A 22,753-nucleotide genomic window follows, 5' to 3' on the forward strand; every position below is an offset into this window, starting at 1 on the left:
GGCAACATGTCAGTGAACGAAGGCAACATGTCAGTGAACGAAGGCAACATGTCAGTGAACGAAGGCAACATGTCAGTGAACGAAGGCAACATGTCAGTGAACGAAGGCAACATGTCAGTGAGCGAAGGCAACATTTCAGTGAGCGAAGGCAGCATGTCAGTGAACGAAGGCAGCATGTCAGTGAACGAAGGCAGCATGTCAGTGAACGAAGGCAGCATGTCAGTGAACGAAGGCAACATGTCAGTGAACGAAGGCAACATTTCAGTGAGCGAAGGCAGCATGTCAGTGAACGAAGGCAGCATGTCAGTGAACGAAGGCAACATGTCAGTGAACGAAGGCAACATGTCAGTGAACGAAGGCAACATGTCAGTGAGCGAAGGCAACATTTCAGTGAGCGAAGGCAACATGTCAGTGAACGAAGGCAACATGTCAGTGAACGAAGGCAACATGTCAGTGAACGAAGGCAACATGTCAGTGAACGAAGGCAGCATGTCAGTGAACGAAGGCAACATGTCAGTGAACGAAGGCAACATGTCAGTGAACGAAGGCAGCATGTCAGTGAACGAAGGCAACATGTCAGTGAACGAAGGCAACATGTCAGTGAGCGAAGGCAACATGTCAGTGAGCGAAGGCAACATGTCAGTGAACGAAGGCAGCATGTCAGTGAACGAAGGCAACATGTCAGTGAACGAAGGCAACATGTCAGTGAGCGAAGGCAACATGTCAGTGAACGAAGGCAACATGTCAGTGAACGAAGGCAACATGTCAGTGAGCGAAGGCAACATGTCAGTGAACGAAGGCAACATGTCAGTGAACGAAGGCAACATGTCAGTGAACGAAGGCAACATGTCAGTGAACGAAGGCAACATGTCAGTGAACGAAGGCAACATGTCAGTGAACGAAGGCAACATTTCAGTGAGCGAAGGCAACATGTCAGTGAGCGAAGGCAGCATGTCAGTGAGCGAAGGGAGCATGTCAGTGAACAAAGGCAGCATGTCAGTGAACGAAGGCAGCATGTCAGTGAGCGAAGGGAGCATGTCAGTGAACAAAGGCAGCATGTCAGTGAACGAAGGCAGCATGTCAGTGAGCGAAGGCAGCATGTCAGTGAACAAAGGCAGCATGTCAGTGAACGAAGGCAGCATGTCAATGGACGAAGGCAGCATGTCAATGACCTAAGGCAGCATGTCAGTGAGCGAAGGCAACATGTCAGTGAACGAAGGCAACATGTCAGTGAACGAAGGCAACATGTCAGTGAACGAAGGCAACATGTCAGTGAACGAAGGCAGCATGTCAGTGAACGAAGGCAGCATGTCAGTGAACGAAGGCAGCATGTCAGTGAGCGAAGGCAGCATGTCAGTGAGTTTACCTGGAGTTTACCTGGAGAGAGTTCCGGGGGTCAACGCCCCCGCGGCCCGGTCTGTGACCAGGCCTCCTGGTGGATCAGAGCCTGATCAACCAGGCTGTTGCTGCTGGCTGCACGCAAACCAACGTACGAGCCACAGCCCGGCTGGTCAGGAACCGACTTTAGGTGCTTGTCCAGTGCCAGCTTGAAGACTGCCAGGGGTCTGTTGGTAATCCCCCTTATGTATGCTGGGAGGCAGTTGAACAGTCTCGGGCCCCTGACACTTCTTATTGTATGGTCTCTTAACGTGCTAGTGACACCCCTGCTTTTCATTGGGGGGATGTTGCATCGTCTGCCAAGTCTTTTGTTTTCGTAGTGAGTGATTTTCGTGTGCAAGTTCGGTACTAGTCCCTCTAGGATTTTCCAGGTGTATATAATCATGTATCTCTCCCGCCTGCGTTCCAGGGAATACAGGTTCAGGAACCTCAAGCGCTCCCAGTAATTGAGGTGTTTTATCTCCGTTATGCGCGCCGTGAAGGTTCTCTGTACATTTTCTAGGTCAGCAATTTCACCTGCCTTGAAAGGTGCTGTTAGTGTGCAGCAATATTCCAGCCTAGATAGAACAAGTGACCTGAAGAGTGTCATCATGGGCTTGGCCTCCCTAGTTTTGAAGGTTCTCATTATCCATCCTGTCATTTTTCTAGCATATGCGATTGGTACAGTGTTATGGTCCTTGAAGGTGAGATCCTCCGACATGATCACTCCCAGGTCTTTGACGTTGGTGTTTCACTCTATTTTGTGGCCAGAATTTGTTTTGTACTCTGATGAAGATTTAATTTCCTCGTGTTTACCATATCTGAGTAATTGAAATTTCTCATCGTTGAACTTCATATTGTTTTCTGCAGCCCACTGAAAGATTCGGTTGATGTCCGCCTGGAGCCTTGCAGTGTCTGCAGTGGAAGACACTGCCATGCAGATTCGGGTGTCATCTGCAAAGGAAGACACGGTGCTGTGGCTGACATCCTTGTCTATGTCGGATATGAGGATGAGGAACAAGATGGGAGCGAGTACTGTGCCTTGTGAAACAGAGCTTTTCACCGAAGAATATACAAGCGAAGAATATACAAGTGAAGAATATACAAGCGAAGAATATACAAGCGAAGAATATACAAGCGAAGAATATACAAGCGAAGAATATACAAGCGCTGACCGATTTATTTGAGACAGTACGCAGATTGTGTATCTACCGTGTTATGCTTTGTGTTTAATTTGCCATGTTGTGCAAGACAGGTATACAATACCGACAAGATGAAAGTTAAGACACTTGTGCAACATCTGGTTATCTTTATTGTAAACGTTTCGCCATCCAGTGGCTTTATCAATACAAATTCTTGGACATAATTAGAAAACAGAAGAACTATATACAAAAGAAGAGGTAATCAGTCCCTCAGCCTTGGAGGTGGTGTTTACAACACCATGGTTGTAGAGATTCTGAAGCACAGGTAAGGAGACTGGCGCTTATATAGGCGTCAGTGAAGAGAGACATGTAGCAGACGAGGGCATAGTCACTGGTAGGCGGGATTCCCCTCTTCTTTTGTATATAGTTCTTCTGTTTTCTAATTATGTCCAAGACTTTGTATTGATAAAGCCACTGGATGGCGAAACGTTTACAATAAAGATAACCAGATGTTGCACAAGTGTCTTAACTTCAATTTGCCATGTGTAGGACTCGTCCGTCCCAAGTGTAGTCGAGGTTCATGTTGGCAATGTGATAGCAGTATAAACCTTGGTAATAGATACAGACAAATTGATTTAAAAATAAACGTTAGCAAACACTAGGACATGTTTATTGGAAAACGTTTCGGTCCTGGGACCTCGATCACGGTCGTAGGAACGAAACGTTTTCTAATAAATATGTCGTAATGTTTGCTCATGTGTCTTTTTAGACCAGTGTGATACCAATCCATTAAGTAAAACTTTTTAGACCAGTGTGATAGTAATCCATTAAGTGTTTTACTACATAGAAGCCTTTACATTCATCTGAGCATTGCTTCCGTCAAGGGTCCGGCCAGCCGCGCCATGATGGTGTTGTGGTCCAGCGGGCAGCTGAAGAGCCATAACATGGTTAAACAGTAAAACGACACAAGTGCAACTAATGTGACATTTTATTGTGGCAACGCACTTGTGTCCTTTTTACATATTGTCGGTAATTTTTCCGTTGCCTACCGTGGTCCGGTAGGCAACGCTCTCGCCTCACACATTGAGTGTCCGTGGCACAATCGACGACACGGGTGGAAACATTGGGCGTGTTTCCTTAAGCCTATTGTCCCCGTTCACCTAGCAAGCAAGTAGGTACCTGGGTGTTAGTCGACTAGTGTGTGTCGCATCCTGGGGGACAAGATTGAAGGACCCCATTGGAAATAAGACAGCTCTCGATGACTCACTGACTTTCTTGGGTTATCCTACGTGGCTAACCCTCCGGGGCTAAAATTTCGAACAAAATTTCAACTTAAACAGAGAAGCAACAGGGTATCCTAGCCTCAGGCGAGGCTTCCAGGGCAAAGCTTGACATCGGTCGCAGTTACGCCATTGTGTTAGTTATCCATCAAGTGTTGTACTTTGCATGGCAGACTTGATGTTTGTGTTATTTTTCACTACTATACATATATCTAGCGTCGATATTAAAGGTCACTGCCGCAGCCCTTCCTTGCTGCCCGGTCTCATACCAGGCCGCCTGGTTGTTGAAGAATGAGGCACTTGTGTAACATTTTAGAATCTCTCTTGAAACGTTTCGCTAGCCAGTGGCTTCCTCAGTCCAATACAGAGAATAACAGGGTAGGATGAAGAGAAGTATGAGATAATTAGTCCCTCAGCCTGGAGTCGATGTGTTAGCCAGATTGACTAGGTTGTTGGTGTCGGGTGCATGCAGGCCAACGTATGCACCAGCTCGTTAGATCAGGAACTGACGGAACTTATCAGTCAAAAAAACAAGAGCTCTCAGAGAGCAGCGGCAGGTATAGTAGCGAGTCTGTGAGCCTTGTACTTGGAAGTAATACTGACCAGTTGTGAGCAAAACTGATTATCACAGTAGGGAGTGCCGGTGCGAACTTCCGGCACCCGGAATCACACCTGAACGCAGCCACTGTTGTATCGCTCCGCTGCTCAACCGTAGTGGCCTCGATAGTGAAAAAGTCAAGTTTTTATGCAACATTTGCGCTCATGTTAGCGTTCCAGTCAGGCAAGTTGGTCAGTATACAGGTAACCATAAGTCTGTCAGCAAGTAATACATAAATGTTTAGAATTTTGTATAGAATTAATTTAATGATAATTGTCTTTGTAATGTTTTTCCTTCTTAACATCTCGTGATCTTGTTTTGAATTAGACTTACATTTAAAAGTTTGCTTATTATACAATAACGTAAAGATAATATTGTATAATAATCCTGGGTTAAAATGTATTCGTGGCATCAATAAATTGTTTAGAAACTGATCAAATCAGGTGCGAAAAAAAATATTTAAGCATTGATTTTACATGAAACTGAAGCTAAGTCATCAGTGCATAAGTGTTCGCAAAAAAAAAAAAATAATAGATTTCTTGGCTTCGTATATCCTCTCAAGGAAGGTTCCTTGACGTTAGTGAGAGGCTCTTGATCTGGGGAATTGAATTGTCTTCCAGTTCCCTGAATTAAGCCTGAATACCTTCCACATCTTCCCCCCCCTCCCCACAGGCGCTGCATAATCCTACGGGTTTAGCGCTCCCCCTTGTTTATAATAATAATAATTAACTTCATATGTAAAATACAAGTACCAAGCCAAGGTTCTACGAAGAAACTCGTCTGTAAGTACTCAAATTATGTGGTGTATTTTTGCTCTTCATATTATAAAGGGGCATAAATCTAGTGAGAGGTATAGAGCTAGTTGATAATTTATCACCTGTGTCAGGAATATTGACGAGCAACACACAACTTAAACACACTAGAAAGGCAAAAGAGAGAGAAATTCAATCAATTGTCACATTAGTTGCACTTGTGTCCTTTTACTTTACATATTGTCGGTAATTCTACCAACTTTATTACAACTTAAACACACTAGAAAGGCAAAAGAGAGAGAAATTCAATCAATTAATTACTGCATTTGTCTTTTCTCAACGTGTCTGTATATTATACCATTTCCCTTTATACTAGAATGGCGAGGGGGGGGGAGTTGTAAGTGTGTTAGATAAGAGTAAGTGGAGGTAAGTGGATTTTATGGTTTGAGGTGTTGCTGGAGTGTGATCACGGTAACATTTATGAAGGGATTCAGGGAAACTGGTTAGCTGGACTTGAGTCCAAGAGGCTGTGAGTACAGTTCTTGCACTCTGAAGGAGAGGTGGTAATATAGCAGTTTGGAATGTCGTCTGAACTCTGATGTCGGCACTCTTCTGGCAAGAGTGATTGAATAAGTGACAGTGAAAGTGTTTTCCTCTTTATCGTGTCATCCTACCTAGATGGGAGGTGATCGAAGTATTAAAAACTGAGAGAAAGGCATAACTTGAATAAAAATAAAGTGCAGAAAATATCGAAGACTGAAATAGCAACAGTGGATTCAAAATAAACAACGAATATAGGGAAATGCTGGTGTGCAAAAGACTTGGCAAAAACTTGCCAACTAGCGTCATTGCAGCAAGTAATTTGGGTGACTATAAAAGTACGTCAGAATTGAGCAAATTGCCAAGTTACGTCACTAAAGAAAATAGTTTGGGTAGCTTTAAAAGTAGGTTAAGCAGATATAGTAAACGAGGGTGAATGATTTAATCTGACCTGTAGGTCTACTGTAATATTTTTTTTTCACAAATCAGTTTACAGGTTAAGAGCTGTTTCTATCTCATTTCAAAGCCCAGCCCTATCTAATGTATACTACCACCTCCTGAGATGCGACCCACAACGGTCGACTAACATCCAGGTACCTACTTACTGCTAGGTGAACAGGGGCAGCAGGTGTAAGGAAACATGCCCAAAGTTTCCACCCGTGCCGGGGATCGATCTACGGACACTCACAATGTGAGCTGAGTGCGCTGCCAACCGAGCCACTTCTTTGTTATTAAACGAGAGCTGTGTTTCGTTTACAAATAATATTATGGTCTTCAGAGTACGTACTTTCAAGGCATCTCCTGTCTTGAAGGTTCTTGTTGTCAAGTTGACAGACCGCTTGGATTTATACCAAGAGGCAAGAGGTATAAATAACACGTCTCGGTATAAAAACTCAATACATCGTTGATAAAAACCTGGTTAAATTTAGCGGCGTAATTCCATGTTTTAGAATAGACGTACATGACTTGTAAAACATGGTGAAGGATGCCAGTTAATCCCTACATTAGTAATCTGCATACTCTCGAAAGTCGTAGCAAGCGAGTGGATGATAAGTATAAATTGAAAAATATTAATAATGTGTAAAAAATATACGAGACTGAATGCCGGACAATGCATTTAAGTTGGATAAATTCAGCTAAAAAAACGATATACGAAAGCATTGGATTGGCAATAAAAGTTCGAGGAATGTAACAAACGGCCACATAGTTTTCTTGAGGCAAATATATTGGGTAGCTTATAAGAAAGTGGTTTGACAGGGAAATGAATGTAAAGATGTGGGTGTGTAAACCTCCTGTAGTACTCCTTTCTTCTTGTGTTTGTCTGGTGTGAGAGATGGAGGACCATCAGCGTCGTGCAGAGCATCACAAGGGGTATATGAGTACCTCAAGCAAGCTGCTACCCGAGGGGCAGTGAATGAATGAATGAACAAAAGGAAAAGTCCCGGTAGAGGGGTTGAGTTAGGAAGTTTGGGAGGAAATACTTTACGAGATAGGGATAGTGCCACGGCAGAACACTGCTGCCGAGTGATTTTAGGGCTTGTTAGTGAGCTGTAGTGTAGCTGTGACATGGCTAGATTTAGATGCTTGGGTAGTTTCGTTTGAATATTATTATAGGTGCGGGTGCTTGGAGATAATGGAATAGGTTATGTGCATTTCAGTGTTACTTTATATTGTCGTCAAGATACATTATCTTTGTCATGGCGTCGCTAGTTTGTCGAATTGTCACCTAGCATTTCCCCGTTAACCCTGTGATATCTGCCCTGCCATAGAGGTACTCGCTAGTGATGAAGTTCCAACACCTTGTATCAAATATTTACCACAGTGCTTTGTTCTGGATTCGTTGCAGTTTTAAGAAAGTTGTCTTGCCTGTGTGTAAGGTATGAGGAATCGATTGAGGGTTTTGTATTGTCGGCAACAGAGCTTACGGTTCTTATATTCTAGATGTTCTGTAAAGGTAAAGCCAGTAGTTTCCAATTTATAACACTAGTCGCAGAAAACTATAGACCGATAGCGCTGACGTCCCTCATTATCAAAATATTCGAGGATATTAAGAAACAAGGCTGCAAAGCATGTGGAATCTCAACAATTGCACAACTAAGGAGAGTATAAGTTTAGAGCAGGTCGTTCCTTCATCTCACAATTGCATCTCGGACCATTACGACGTGGTATTAGATGCAATGGAGGACTGGCAAAATGCAGATGTGTATACTGACCTTACAGAGACCTTTGACAAGTCTGACCATGCTGTAATAGCTCACAAAATGCGTGCAAAGGAAATAACTAGAAAAGTTGGCAGAGGGATATTTAATTTGCTTAATAGAACCCAAAGTTTAACTGTAAACAGAGTGAAATCGGAGGCTGCCAAAGTGGAAAGCTCTGTCTGCCTTTTCTCTCTCATTCTCATATTCGACTTAGTCATAAATCACAACAAAGTACCATCCTTTGTAGACGATACTAGAATCTGTATGGTGGCATCCACTGACAAGACGGCAAACCTACAAGATGATATAAACAGTCTTCCAAGGGTCCACAGACAACAATATGATGTTGAATGAGGACAAATTTCACTTATTCCTCTACCGAAAGATTGAGAAAATAGAGACAGGAACGGAGTATAAAGCAAACTCGAATCACTAAGTAGAAAGTAAGACTAATATGAAAGACCTTGAAGTGATAATGTCAGAAGATCTCACCTTCAAGGATCACAGTGTCACTATCATAGTCGCAAGAAAAATGATAGGCTGGATAACTGGAACCTTCAGAATAAGGTATGCTAAGTCAGTGATGATACTTTTTAAGTCCATTGTTCTCTCTAGGCTGGAGTACTAATGTATTCTAGCAACTCCTTTCAAGGCAGGTGAAATTGAAGACCTGGAGAATGTGCGGAATGTTTGAAGTCCTTCTATCTGTACTCCTTGGAACTTAGGCGAAAGCTGCATAATCTACACTTGGAAAACTCGAAGGATTAGTCCTAAATCATTGGTCATTGATCATAAACCATTCTCCATGAAAGTACGAGGCTTAACAGACAGTGCAGAATATTCCCAGTGATAAGCATGGTTGCAGTAAGTACACCAAGGGCTGTCCAGTGCAAAATACTCCCAGTGATAAGCATGGTTGCAGTAAGTACACCAAGGGCTGTCTTCAAGAAAGAACTGGACAACTTTCTCAGATCAGTGCCTGATCATTAGGGCTGTAGTGCTTATGCTAGACTTCGTGCTGCTAACACCAACAGTCTGTTGATCATGCCATCCACCGGGAGGCCTGGTCTGGGACCGAGCCGCGAGGGCACTGACACTCTAAACACTCCCCAAGCAGTCTTTCTAATATAAGTGTGATAACAGCTTGAAAACCATATTTGTCTTAGTGATATCCAAGGCTTGCATGAGTTGAATGAGCTGAATGCTGTGTGAGATAGTGTTGCAATCAGGACTATCATATTTTAGGAGTAAGGCAAGTCATGATTAGGATGGGTTAAAATCAGATACTGGTCTGAGGTGAGCGTCGGCATTTAGGCAACAATGAGTGGTGACTGTGAGACACGTATGTACTTCGTGGTCTCAATACAATTGAAGTGTAGGTGAATCCAGTGAAAAGTAGGGGTGTCATAGACAATGCTAGAGAACACTGTTAACAATCGTAAAATAAGGCTGTTTAACCTTTTGGGATATACCATTCGTCACTGTGACAAAACACACTTGAAACCACCCAAAGTAATCGGGCCACTTGACCTTTCTTAGTCTTTCTTCCTACCTACCCATAACCTTTTTCACTGCTCTATCCTACCCCATTCCCTTTCCTTCTCCATTCTTAACATCACTCTCATAGCCTAGCAAATACATATACATTTACTATATTATAAATATTGATGGAATTTAGGCAAAAGTTTTCAAGGACAAACTGGACTAGTACCTGTAACTAGTGTTAGATTGCCCTGTAGGTCTACCAGTCGTTGGCAGCAGCCACATGATTGACTAGGAAGTTGAAAACTTTGTCATTTGAGAGTTGAATAACTCTGGCAACTTGTCCATTATGTCACAGGTGTTACTGGTGGTTTAGATGATAACCTTTTCAGCGGTAGACGATTCCAAAAAGATACTGGACCATTACTTGTAGAAGATTTCTCAACGATGTTGAAACGCTATGTAGGTCTGCTGGCCACTAGTAGCAACAGACTGGTTAACCAGGTATTCAGCAAAGTCGAGCCGAAACTGTCAGTGTAGAAGAACCTTTGAAACCTGGAGTCTACCTGCAAACGATTTCGGGAGTCACCGCTCCCGCGTCCTGTCTCAAACCAGGTCTTCCAGTTGTTAGTCTGGTCGGCTAGGATGATGGTACTAACAGTCTCAGGTATGACCAAGTTTTAGACCAGGTCTCATGATAGACGGTCTGATCAATCGAGCTTTGGTGCTAGCAGCTCTCAGTCCGGCTGGTCGCAAATAGTTCACAGAATTTTGTCAGAGCTTCTCCTTTAAGACAGCCATGAGTCTGTTGATAATTAGATATTCCCGAAGGAGCATCTTTAGGTTTTTCGTTTGTTTATAACTTATTTAGATTATGGTGTTTTAGACCTCATTAAGATTATGCTGCTCATTTGTGGTTTCCGTCCTATTACAAAATGGACACAATGCGCTCAAAAATATATATCGAGGGACGACAAAGTTTATTACTTGTAATAAAAACCTTATCTGTATTAAGATGACACCTTTTGGGTTTAGGCTGCTTAGGTGCAAATTTTCTATTTAACCAGTTTTTTTTTTTTTTTTAAGAATTTGGAAAATTAAAATACTGATTTTCATGCAGCTTTCAACGCTGATAAATTAAGGATGCAACTTTTGAGCAGCTTCAAACTTGGTGCTGGCATATTTTTGCATATTGGTCTCAGCACAATAACGAAGTCTGGTTGGCTTTAAACTTGAAAAGTTGTTATTTCTTAGCGTAAGGTCTGAATTGTTTTTGGGGCTGTGTAGGTGCTAATTTGAATAAATCGCGATATTACTCTCCCAGGGATAACTGGTGACTGTCTCTCTTGATTGTCTACAAAACTTCCGTGCTAATGTTTAACTCTTGCTGCACTCTATAACTTTTGCGTACAGCAAGGTAGGGAGGGTAGAAGGTATGGGATACGGGGATGCCTGTCTCGGATTGCACGGTAACCTTTACAAGTCTATAATTATTAGTGTTTGACCGGGTTCATCTCTAGTCTTGTTGTATCATACATGTGCACACAATTACGTTCATTGATAAGTAAGACATGTGCAACAGTTAGGTATCTTTATTCCGAAACGTTTCACCTACACAGGTTTCTTTAGTCGAGTGTTTCGGGATAATGATGCCTATCTGTTGCGCATGTCTTACCAATTTGTCGGTATTGTATGTTATCGTCATATTCACACGATTACGTTCGCACATACGCATACTTACGATCACGTAAAGTGCCGAGAATTGAGCATAATTGGAATAGTATGTATCTACCTGTTGTGTGCGTAGTGTCTTGTTGGTAATAATACCAGGGATTATTGCCTACGAAGAGTGTCATCAGTATGAACTATGGTGGCGCTTGCCCGCCACTTACATATTACCATTGAAAAAACTCGCTGCGAGTACTAGTACGCCTTAAAATAACGATGCATTCCGTGTACTGCGTTAAGTGATGGATCCCTCTCGGGTGAATCTGCAACCCGTGTACTCCCGTAATGAGTGATGATGGAGCCTTCTCTGGTGTATCTGCATCCCGTGTACTCAGGTGTTGTGTGGTTGATCCCTCTTGGATGTTTCTGCAGCTCTTGTTGGCTGCTTGATCCCCGTCACTCAAGACTCATTCTCCCCTCCCTACAATAATATTGACTTTGATAAAAGTTTTTAATGAGGCTTGAGTGGTGAAGGAGGAGTGTTCTGCAGAGTAAATTTACGGCCCTTCATGTAAGCCACGGAAATGTTACTATGCATTATGTCTCGAGCAATTATTAAGAGGTTTGCAAGGTATTGGTATGTATTTTCTCAAAATCAGCACACAAATTCCTTATACGAGTTGGATGCTTGGTGGACGGTGGAAGAAAAACATACCAGTGAAAATAGGAGCGCCATAAGTGCATCAGGAGATAACGTAATAAAAGCTTTTCAACACCTTTATTTATAGGGAAAAATTGCCAACAGGAAACCGCCGGTGGTGTAGCAAGTATACTTAAAGATATAGTTTTTTTCACTAAGGTATTTGAGGAGGTAGATCATGGTAACGAATATGATATTGTGTATATGGACTTCAGTAAGGCTTTTGACAGGGTCCCACATCAGAGACTATTGAGGAAAATTAAAGCACATGGAATAGGAGGAGAAATTTTTTCCTGGATAGAGGCATGGTTGACAAATAGGCAGCAGAGAGTTTGCATAAATGGGGAGAAATCAGAGTGGGGAAGCGTCACGAGCGGTGTTCCACAGGGGTCAGTGTTGGGCCCCCTGCTGTTCACAATCTACATAAACGACATAGATGAGGGCATAAAGAGCGACATCGGCAAGTTTGCCGATGACACCAAAATAGGCCGTCGAATTCATTCTGACGAGGACATTCGAGCACTCCAGGAAGATTTGAATAGACTGATGCAGTGGTCGGAGAAGTGGCAGATGCAGTTTAATATAGACAAATGCAAAGTTCTAAATGTTGGACAGGACAATAACCATGCCACATATAAACTAAATAATGTAGATCTTAATATTACGGATTGCGAAAAAGATTTAGGAGTTCTGGTTAGCAGTAATCTGAAACCAAGACAACAGTGCATAAGTGTTCGCAATAAAGCTAATAGAATCCTTGGCTTCATATCAAGAAGCATAAATAATAGGAGTCCTCAGGTTGTTCTTCAACTCTATACATCCTTGGTTAGGCCTCATTTAGATTATGGTGCACAGTTTTGGTCACCGTATTACAGAATGGATATAAATTCTCTGGAAAATGTACAAAGGAGGATGACAAAGATGATCCCATGTATCAGAAACCTTCCCTATGAGGATAGACTAAGGGCCCTGAAACTGCACTCTCTAGAAAGACGTAGAATTAGGGGGGATATGATTGAGGTTTATAAGTGGAAGACAGGAATAAATAAAGGGGATGTAAATAGTGTGCTGATAATATCTAGCCTAGACAGGACTCGCAGCAATGGTTTTAAGTTGGAAAAATTCAGATTCAGGAGGGATATAGGAAAGTACTGGTTTGGTAATAGAGTTGTGGATGAGTGGAACAAACTCCCAAGTACCGTTATAGAGGCCAGAACGTTGTGTAGCTTTAAAAATAGGTTGGATAAATACATGAGTAGATGTGGGTGGGTGTGAGTTAGACCTGATAGCTTGTGCTAACGGGTCGGTTGCCGTGTTCCTCCCTTGAGTCAATGTGACCTGACCTGACTAGGTTGGGTGCATTGGCTTAAGCCGGTAGGGACTTGGACCTGCCTCGCATGGGCCAGTAGGCCTTCTGCAGTGTTCCTTCGTTCTTATGTTCTTATGTTAACTAAATAACGGTAAAGGGCCTAAGAGTTTTCGTCACCACCTGTACTGTATTAGAGGAATTACCTACATATTCGTAACTGTTTTCAAGAGGAGTTGGTTAATGTCAGTTCCTGATCAACTGGTTGGCATTGGTGGTGGTGTCATACTGCATGCAGTGAACATTAACAGCCAGTTTGGCCTGACCTGGCCAAGCTGGCTGCTGGCATCGCTTTCTTTATTCCTAAGAGGTAATAAAGAAAGTGTCTGCAGATGAAAGGCATCTTAACCAATGATTCTGACATTTTTATCTCTAGGAAGACTATAATCCTCGCTCTAGTTGTTTATTTTATAGAACAGCCTACTGCAGTTCTGATTGTTCAATCAGCCTTCTGCATTTATTTTAATGATTCTAATAGCATTCTGTAGTTTTGATGGTCAGAATAGCCTACTGCAGTGTTTTGATGGTCAGAATAAGGCTACTGTAATTTTGTTTTGATGGACAGAATAAGTCTATTGCAGTTTTTTAGGATAGCCTTCTGCAATTGTTTTGATGGTTAATAACCTGCCAGTTAGTTTTTGGGTTAAAACAACTTACTGCAGGCGTTTTGATGGTTAAAATATCCTACTGCAATTGTTTTGATGGTTAGAATAACTTATTTCGGTTATTTTTATGGTTAGAACATTTTATAGATACTTTGATAAAGCAGCCATGTGAAGTTTAATGGTTAAACCGCCTGTTGTAGTTAGAGCAGCCTGCTGTAGTTATTTTATGGTTAGTGAAGCTTGCGTAGTTATTTTGATGGTTTTAAAGCAGACTTTCGTTGTTATTTGAGTGTCATAAGTGAACGGCAATGAGTGGGCGACAAGTCACACAGCGTAACTTGATCTTTTAACACCTGGCCCGTCCTTCACTCTCCTCTCCCCTCGCTTCTCTCATTTCTATCTTGCTCTTTTTTTTTTTATTCCTACTCTGCCTCGTCGTCTTCTGTCATTTTTACTTTGCTTCTCCCTCCCACACCTTCACTCCTTCCCAATCAAGGGGTACAGCCTCAGCTCGTCTTCATGGACCTTACCTGCTAAGGTCCATGGACCTTATGATAATTGTAAAAACATTGGGGTATGTTAGTGTGCAAAAGTTTGTCGATTTTCTAAACCATTTACGTAACTCTTAACAGTAATATTACAGTAGCTCTAGAATTACAACAAACTCTTGAAATTCAGATAGCTTTGAAATAGGTTTTACATAATGTTTTGACTCATAACGTTTTGACGTTATTAGTAAAAAAAAGGTTTACACAGTTTACATGTAACTAACTATAAGTTTGGTGTGGTACTGAGGAAAACGTTTATGTTGCACGTAACATGCGGGCGGCTTTGCAACTTAATCTATTTGATGCTGGGGGTGTTCAGGCAGCTTAGAGGTCGTTGCTGGGATATTTGACAACAAGGACATTTGGAGCAGGAACAGGGATAGACTGTTGAAATTACTACTAACAAGGTTATGCAAATGAAAGATTCAGGGATGTTAAGAAATAATTTAATCTCGGAAAGAGAGAAAACGAAAGTAGTTGGATGGGGAAGTGGTAGTTTCAAGCGTAGGTATGATAAGATTCAAGATGCTGAAGACTAATAATGCTTCTGGACGTAGAATTTGACTCCTGGAAGACTCATGATTTGTTCATTTTTAATATTTGATTGTACATTATCATTGATTATTATCAATGATAATGTGAGATTAGTTTCTGCTAACTTATAAACAATAAGCAACTGTAACATCAAGTTAAAAGAAAGGTGACACGCTACATTTAGAGATTAAGGAAATACATTAATTTAAAATACAGGGAAATTAATTGTTCGTGATGTAGCATTACGAAACTAAATGTATTTTGAAATAAGTTTTATATCCTAATACGTACTTAGTCATGGATTTAAATTTATATTTAAAATTTAATAGTTACAATGGTGATGGAAATCTGCTAGAAATTATTGAAACTTCCTAAACCAACACAAACCTTGTCAAAGACGAGAAAAAAAAAATTAATTGGTTTAAATCTGCCAACTATGATGTAGAGCATGATGTCTGTTCTACTTGACTCGGAAGAGTGAGTAGAGTGCAAAGGGGTGTGTGTCCTGCAGGTGCAGCTATATATTGTTCACGCTTTTTATTAACCGGAAATTTCGCGCCCACAGTAGACTTGACGAAATATCGCTAATAAAAGTATGCACTGTGTTTGGGCGAAATGTTTTGGGTAATAAAGGTGTCCACTCTTTGGAGGGAAACGTTGGGGTTAGTAAAAGTATCGATTTTATGGGGGACACGGTTGATTAATAAAAGTATCCACGGCATCCAAGTGTTGGTAGGTACGTACCAACAGTGATGGTGGCAATGCTGTTTCTGAAGTCTGTTGCAAGTGTCATCGGGGCGATGACACTTGCAACCGGCCTCCTGGTCGATGACCTAATTAGTCTGGCTGATAGTGCCCCACCACTCACACCAAAGCAGGTACACTACCGCACGGATTATCAGGAAGGAACTGGTAGATAAAGCCGGGTTTTCTACCAATGGCGCTGAGACTTGCTCACAGCTACCTGCTATCCGGCCTCACTTCGTGACAGTAATAATCGCAAGAGGTTCCCAATGTTTATTTCTTAACGCTTCATGTAAACTTATTTTCTTATATGTTAGCCTATATAAACTTATGAAAACGTATATTTAAATGAAAAATTTTCAAATAAAAAGAAGGGCTGCAATAGTTCTGAGAACGAGGTGGCCGAGCGTGACCATGAAACGTTCCAATTTGCACGATTATTACTGGAGGGCGCAAGGATGGTTGCTGCCTGAGATACTGTATATGGCTTCTCTCTATATATGGGGTGTGTCGGAGGCTGCTGATGACTTATTAAACACGCACTCTGAGCAATTGTCTCGTCGCGTCTACTAGCTCTTAAATTAAAATCTAACGGGTAAATATACATCGAAACATGTTAAGTACTGATTGAGTGGTAGTGGTTTGTTAGAAGAAATGGTCATCATATGACAACCAGCTAACTGAAGTTTTTGGCTATTTGACAGAGGCCTTCCGCTGGCTCCCTGGTGTAACCTGTATAAAAGAAGTGTACATAGCAAGGATAAGGAGAGTCGGGAGAGATGATGAATCGCCGTCGTGAGGTATGAACCTCTCAGGTCAGGGGGGCGGTGTATGTTGAGAAGCGTGTGATCCTGAGCTCCTGTCAACCGGAAACTTACGTGGTGTCTGCGTTACGAATTAGAGCTAACTCAAGGAATTTTCTGTCCCATTTCATTGAATAACGTTGCTCGCTCTGGCCCAATCCATGTGGTGTGAAGGCGCTGTTGATGTTACTGCTAGTCGCCCGCAGGCTTACATTACCATCACAACCTGTCTGATTATTCACTTGTAGGAGATAGTGGTTCAGGTCCTTTAAACCTCTGTATTTGCTTTACTGGTTGACTCCTATATATTGTGATATACCTACTTACCAAAGTAATGTCTTATACCACTTTAGTTTAGAACAGGGCGCCCCTGGCTCCACAACTAGACCATAACGACGTAGTTATAAACGCACTGGAAAACAAGCTAAATTTCAAAGTAATATACACAGACTGTGAAGCCTTCGACAGTTATCATGGTGTCATAATACATTAAAAGCGTGCGAATGGGGTAACTGGAATACGTAATATGAAAAGCACGAGAACAATTTCCGCACTTTCTTGTTTACCTGTAGAGTGTAGACAGTTCGGAGGGTCACTGTTCTCACCACCCGGTCCTAGACCAGGCTGTTCAACACCCACCCTTAAATATAAGGATAATTACAAATAGGGCATTTAATGAGTTCCTGCAAACAGTTCCAGGCTGTGGCTTTTACGGTGGGCTGCATGTTGTAAGCACAAGCAGCCACAAGGACTGGAAGGAAAACTGACCCCAGACCAGTCTGCGAGGGCAAGGGAAAAACTGGAAACGTGTCCTAGGTGCGCATTCAACCAAGAAGCTTGGTATGAAACAGGGCCGCGGGAGCCAGGATCCCCGCAGCCATCAACAGGTAATTAACAGGTGGTGTTTATCGTTGGGATGGAGGTTAAACGTTTGTACTTGGGTGTCGGTAAGTACACCTACACATACATGCATATGCAGTGGTCGCATGCTGGCGGAGCAACTTCATCGGTAGAGTACCGTCTACCACCAGTTTGCTTATTCCAGGAATTTCCTTTTACTGTACATGGTTTCCTTCTTGTGAAAAGATTTTCTTCATTGTACGTTTCTTCTATTAGTAGTTTATCTATCATATTAAAGTGTTTTTATTGGGAAAATAATTGATCTAAATGGTGTCTGCTTGTTCGTAGTGGCATAAATACGACCAAATTTGAAACTTTTTCGATATTCGTAGTAGAATTTTAAGCTAGTTTTCCATGTGATCTGATCAGCCAGGATATTGCTGAGCGCATCTAGGAGGCTAATATAGTCATCACAACCTAACTGATCAGGTATCCTTTACAGGAACATACCAAGTTCCTTCTTGAAGACCATAGCTCTGGCAGTATTGTTTTCTGATTAAAAAATGAAGAGTGTGGAGCTTGGATGTTGACAGTGCTCTCCAATGAATAACACAGATTAAGTGGACACCTTAATTAACCACAGCGTTTCGCCCAAACACTGGCCGTTATCAAGTTTGACCGACTTCAAAATGTTCATCTTGTAAGCGAAACGTTGTCGATAATTAAAGAATCTACTGCATTTAAAGTACCGTTTTTCAGTTCCGGAATTTTCTAATTGTGTTTGTGATTTATGCTCAACTATTTTTTCCTTTGTATCTCTCGCTCTAGTAAGATGTCAGTTTCGTGTGAAGATTAGGAGCCTTTAGAGTATTTTCAACGTCAGTATTATAAGATACTTTGTCGAACTTCCAGAGAGTACGATAAGGCCAGGTAACCAACCCAGGACATCGATCCAAGACTGAGCCGCAGGTGTAGTGCAGGCTCAGACTCATTAGTAAAATAAAAGAAAAAGAAGACTGACTACAAAACCCATCACCTTCTCGTGCTTATTTGGAAGTGGTGGATCATGTTGTGGTAAGAGGAGTCACACCAGTTTGCTGCTTGTGCGTGCCATTTAATGAGAAGGTAGTCGCTATCAGAAGACCCCCACACTCCCAGGTGTACTCCAAGTAGGTATATGCGGGGGTCAAGTGATGACTCTTGGCCCCATCTGTTAAGCTTCACTGACCGGCATCGCAGGTCTACTTATGACAAGCTCTGGTCAGGGTTTTACTCTGATAGACCAACAACATTACCAGCCACGAGCAGAAGCGATCACTATTCTTCTAGGAAACGATTAATTGCAATTCATTTAGTATTCCATAAAAGTTTTGAAGTGTGTGTAGTTGAATTCTTTTAAAGTCACTGCACGCACGCGCGCGCACAATATATAATAAAGCATGAAAGAAAATAAGACTCCTCAGCTTTACACCTGACTGATACCAGAGAGTATCCTCAACCAATGCTCTTCCTCTTTTACACATCTTTAATGCTTCATTAATTCTTGCTAGTACTATCTTTACCCGTTTCCAATTATCCTAATTAGCATCGATGTATGTACATTCATCAGTTTCATATTATCCTTCGTAAGCAAAAGTTTACCCCACGTGTTCTGCTAAATTTCCGAGTTTACCAAAAATATTAGGTAAAATTAACTTTCTTTTAGCTTTTGGAGGAGTTAAATTGGTCTTCTCGGACACTGTGTAAGGCTTTAAGTTTTACGCAGGAAATTGGAGGAAATGTTGAGATAGTGCCGATGATATTACCCTTTGAAAATTACAAAAATTAATGTTTTTCTGAAGATAGATATTTAGTAGATCAAGATCACTTCTCCAAGCAACGCAGTGTTTGTACGGTAGTGTGTGTTCCACTCTGAACCCATGAATTTTAGCTAACAAAAACAAACATTTTAGCTGGCATTCATTTTGTCAAACATCAGTAGCACGTGAAGCAGGAGTAACATCATCAGCACTCGCTTCCCAAATGTATATGCAGGCGGATTATGTAAAATTAAACGTTAAAAAATAACGAGGTGCAGCTCATTATGTACACAGTAAATGCGTGACCTGAGAGATGCGTGCCGCACAGTAGTGTACTCTGTCAATACTCTGTATGACTCAAGCTAACAAGTGGAGATTACTTTACACTCCAAACATGTGGGATTCAGGATTTTCACGATTAGTCACTTGTAAATAATAGTAGCGTTAGATGTTTTTGTAGAGAAGCAGATCAACCAGGCTGTAATGGATATGTGGGTCAACGGGCCTTCAGCAGCAACAGCCTGGTTGACCAGGCAAGCACCAGGCTAGCCTGGCTCATGGCAGGGCCCCGAGAGTAGTGAGACACATGCAGCTCATCGAAGGTATATGCCTGGTAAATTTAGTTACAGGTATATGGGAGAATAGATAGCTAAAAGTAACAGCCATATTGATCAGATAGACAGTGGTGGTAAAGATTACAACTCCACTTAGGCTGTAGATAGCACTTCACAGTAGTGGTGGTAAAAACCACTACACAACAGTACGGTTACGGGTAGTAGCTCATTCCTGTGGGGTAGCACTTGACAGTGGATCTAAAGACCATAGCACACTAGAGAGGCTATAGGTAGCACTTCACAGGGAAGGTAGAAACAACATAATAGTACAGTTACAAGTAGCACATCATTAAGTGAGGTGGTACTTAACAGTGGTGGTAAAGACCACAACACTCAGGTGAAGCTACGAGTAGTATCTGACTACGGTGAGACTCCAGGTAGCACCTCGCTACGGTAAGACTCCAGGTAGCACTTCGCTACGGTGAGGCTCCAGGTAGCAAGCACCTCGCTATGGTGAGGCTCCAGGTAGCAAACACCTCGCTACGGTGAGGCAGCCAGCGATCTGGGAAGAAATACCATCCGACCCGCCAGGGGTCTGCCCGAGCAGTGTCTAATTAAACTGTATCAACTAAACCAAGAGGAATGTAGGTATTTACTTCTTCATAGCAGCCTCACATACTTAGAAGAGAGGATATAGTTTGAGCATCTTCTGCTCGTAATTTTCGTAGGTGAGAGAATGCCTAGTATTCTATCTATGGTAGAAAGAAACATGGTACAGACCAGGCCTCTATTAAAGAGTACGTTTCGTTCTGGGTAGAATTAATAAATCTCTACCCTAGTGCATTTTTACCATACTTGTCGGCAATACCTGCCATCCCACACGCCTAGTATTTTGATAAAATAAAATGCAAACACTGGGACATTTTCTGGGAAACGTTTTGATCCTGAGACCAGGGTCGTTCCAAGTTCCAAAGACCGAAACGTTTCCAGTAAAATGTTCTAGTGTTTGCATTTTTTTTTTTTTTTGGTCTTTCCAATTACTTATCGGTATCACATGGCATCTTGACGAATCCTTATATTGCTGCCAGTAGGTTGGTAGCGGTGTTATAAACAGCGTTTGGTTCGAGTTTCAAATGCTAAGAATGCGTTCGAGTTTCAGATGCTAGGAATGCAAGTACTTTTGTTTGCTCCGTCTTCCTTTCACTCCTCTTCCCCCTCCCACGTATCGGATGCTGTTTATTCTATAATGAGGACGTGACAATGCGGGCAGTATTTGTTAGTTGTATTGTGCAGTCCATTACGAACGTTTCGAAGTTGTCAACATCATTTACCAGCAGATATCAGAAATATGGTCGGAACAAATATCGAAGTCGTCGAGAGAAAACTGAATCACTGCCTCTGCCAGTGCGAAAAAAGTGAGGAAGTGTAATATAGATCCAGTGAAAAGCAGGGAAGGATGTGTCCACAGGCACCAGAGGACGCTGTGTTAATATCTATGGACCTCAACTTTTCAGCCTGTCAGCTGATATCAGAAACAATGCCCAGACAATCACCAGGAAGGCCTGGCCCCAGGCCAGACCGCAAAAGTAGAAAAAAACTTTTGAAATTGAAATAGGTCACAGTTAAATCACAGGTATAAAACCAAAACCTTTCAACACACTCCCTTCGTACATAAGGAAAATTATGAGCAATCCTTTGTGATATACGGTGCTTGGCTGTTTTCAAGAGGGAACTTTAATTCATGTCAGATTCTGATCAGTTGGGCTGTGGTACCTGCGTTGAACTTCCTGCGTTTAGCATCAGCAGCGGTATTAATCAGACCTCTTAACTGGGAAGCCTAGTCTAGGACCGGGTCGTGAAAGCATTGACCCCTGGAACTGTCAACAGGCCTTCTGGTCTGTTGACCAGGTTATGGTGACTATATGGGCCAGCGAACCGTTGAGAAAATCAACCTGGTTGAATAAGCAATCAGTAAGGAAGCCTGTCTACAGGTCGGGTAAAAAAACCCTCGAGATCGTTCTCCGATAAATCACAGGATGGGTTATTACCTTTCTTATGTTGCTCTCCATGGAAGACATTTATCTTCGAACATTTACAAATAAGAATTTCCAGAGTGCAGTAGTATATCCAGGACTTTTTATTTCGTTGGGTGAAGGCAGGGCCAAAGACGTAGTTATGATTCTGTTTCGGCAGGTGTGCGCGAGGAAGTTGTAGTGTTGTAAAGAAACTTCTTCCGTGTTGGAGCCCCACACACTGCTTTGTTAGTCTTGCTGTTGTCTATGTATGGTAGATGTCAGACAGATAGTCGTAAATATTTTTTTTTTAAAGATGCATTAAACTTTGTGATATCGCATTAATGGCAGCATCTTCTCTCTTACCATGTTGCTGTAAAAACCGATGAACGTGAGAGAAGTAGGTTTAAAGTAGATAGCAATCATCCAAGGAGGGACAATCTTCCAAGGAAGCACAACCCACCTGCCGTACAAGTAAAATGAAAATTTATTTTCCACTGTGACAGGTTTGCTGCACTTCAATTTTTGGTAGGTAAGACACACAGGAAATAGTTAGGCAACTTTATTCCGAAACGTTTCGCCTACACAGTAGGCTAGGCAACTTTATTCCGAAACGTTTCGCCTACACAGTAGGCTTCTTCAGTCGAATACAGAAAGTAGGCAGGAACAGTAGAGATGTGAAGACGATGTAATCAGTCCATCACCCTTGAAGTCGTAGATATGAGGTTGTCAGTCCCTCAGCCTGGAGAAGTTCAGTTCCATAGTGGGGTGATAGAGGCTAGGACCTTGGGTAGCTTTAAGAAGAGACTGGACAAATATATGAGTGGGAGGGCCTGGGTTTGATTGGTGTCATGGGGTACGGGAGTTATTTCTTGGGTAGCTTTAGGTAGAGATCGTTTTGATAAGGACCTGCCTCGTATGGGCCAGTAGGCCTTCTGCAGTGTGAAGATCGAGACACTTATGCAGCACATGGGAATTTTTATTCAGGAAACGTTTCGCCACACAGTGGCTTCATCAGTCCAATACAAAGAGGAAGGCGTAAGGAGAGGAGGAGTATGAGGTAATCAGTCCCTCGGCCTGGAGTCGATGTGTTCAGTCCATCAATCTTGTAGAATGTACAGCATAGGGCCGTAGACGTGGCTTATATACTGTAGTGAGGTGAGGTGAAGCAGGCGGAGGCGGGGTCATAGTGGTACCATCCACTAGTC

General features: G+C 42.1%; 1 long non-coding RNA gene across 1 annotated transcript in view; it reads left to right on the forward strand.

Moving 5' to 3' along the window:
- LOC138852880 (uncharacterized) overlaps positions 1-20,388 on the forward strand; it is a 46,607-nt gene extending 26,219 nt beyond the window's left edge. The window contains exon 3 of the long non-coding RNA XR_011392152.1: positions 17,034-20,388. This is a non-coding gene — a long non-coding RNA (uncharacterized lncRNA). The remainder of the gene's footprint in view (positions 1-17,033) is intronic.
- The last annotated feature ends 2,365 nt before the right edge of the window (positions 20,389-22,753 follow it).

The sequence above is a fragment of the Cherax quadricarinatus genome, chromosome 18 (genome assembly GCF_038502225.1).
Source record: "Cherax quadricarinatus isolate ZL_2023a chromosome 18, ASM3850222v1, whole genome shotgun sequence".
Classification (NCBI taxonomy): domain Eukaryota; kingdom Metazoa; phylum Arthropoda; class Malacostraca; order Decapoda; family Parastacidae; genus Cherax; species Cherax quadricarinatus.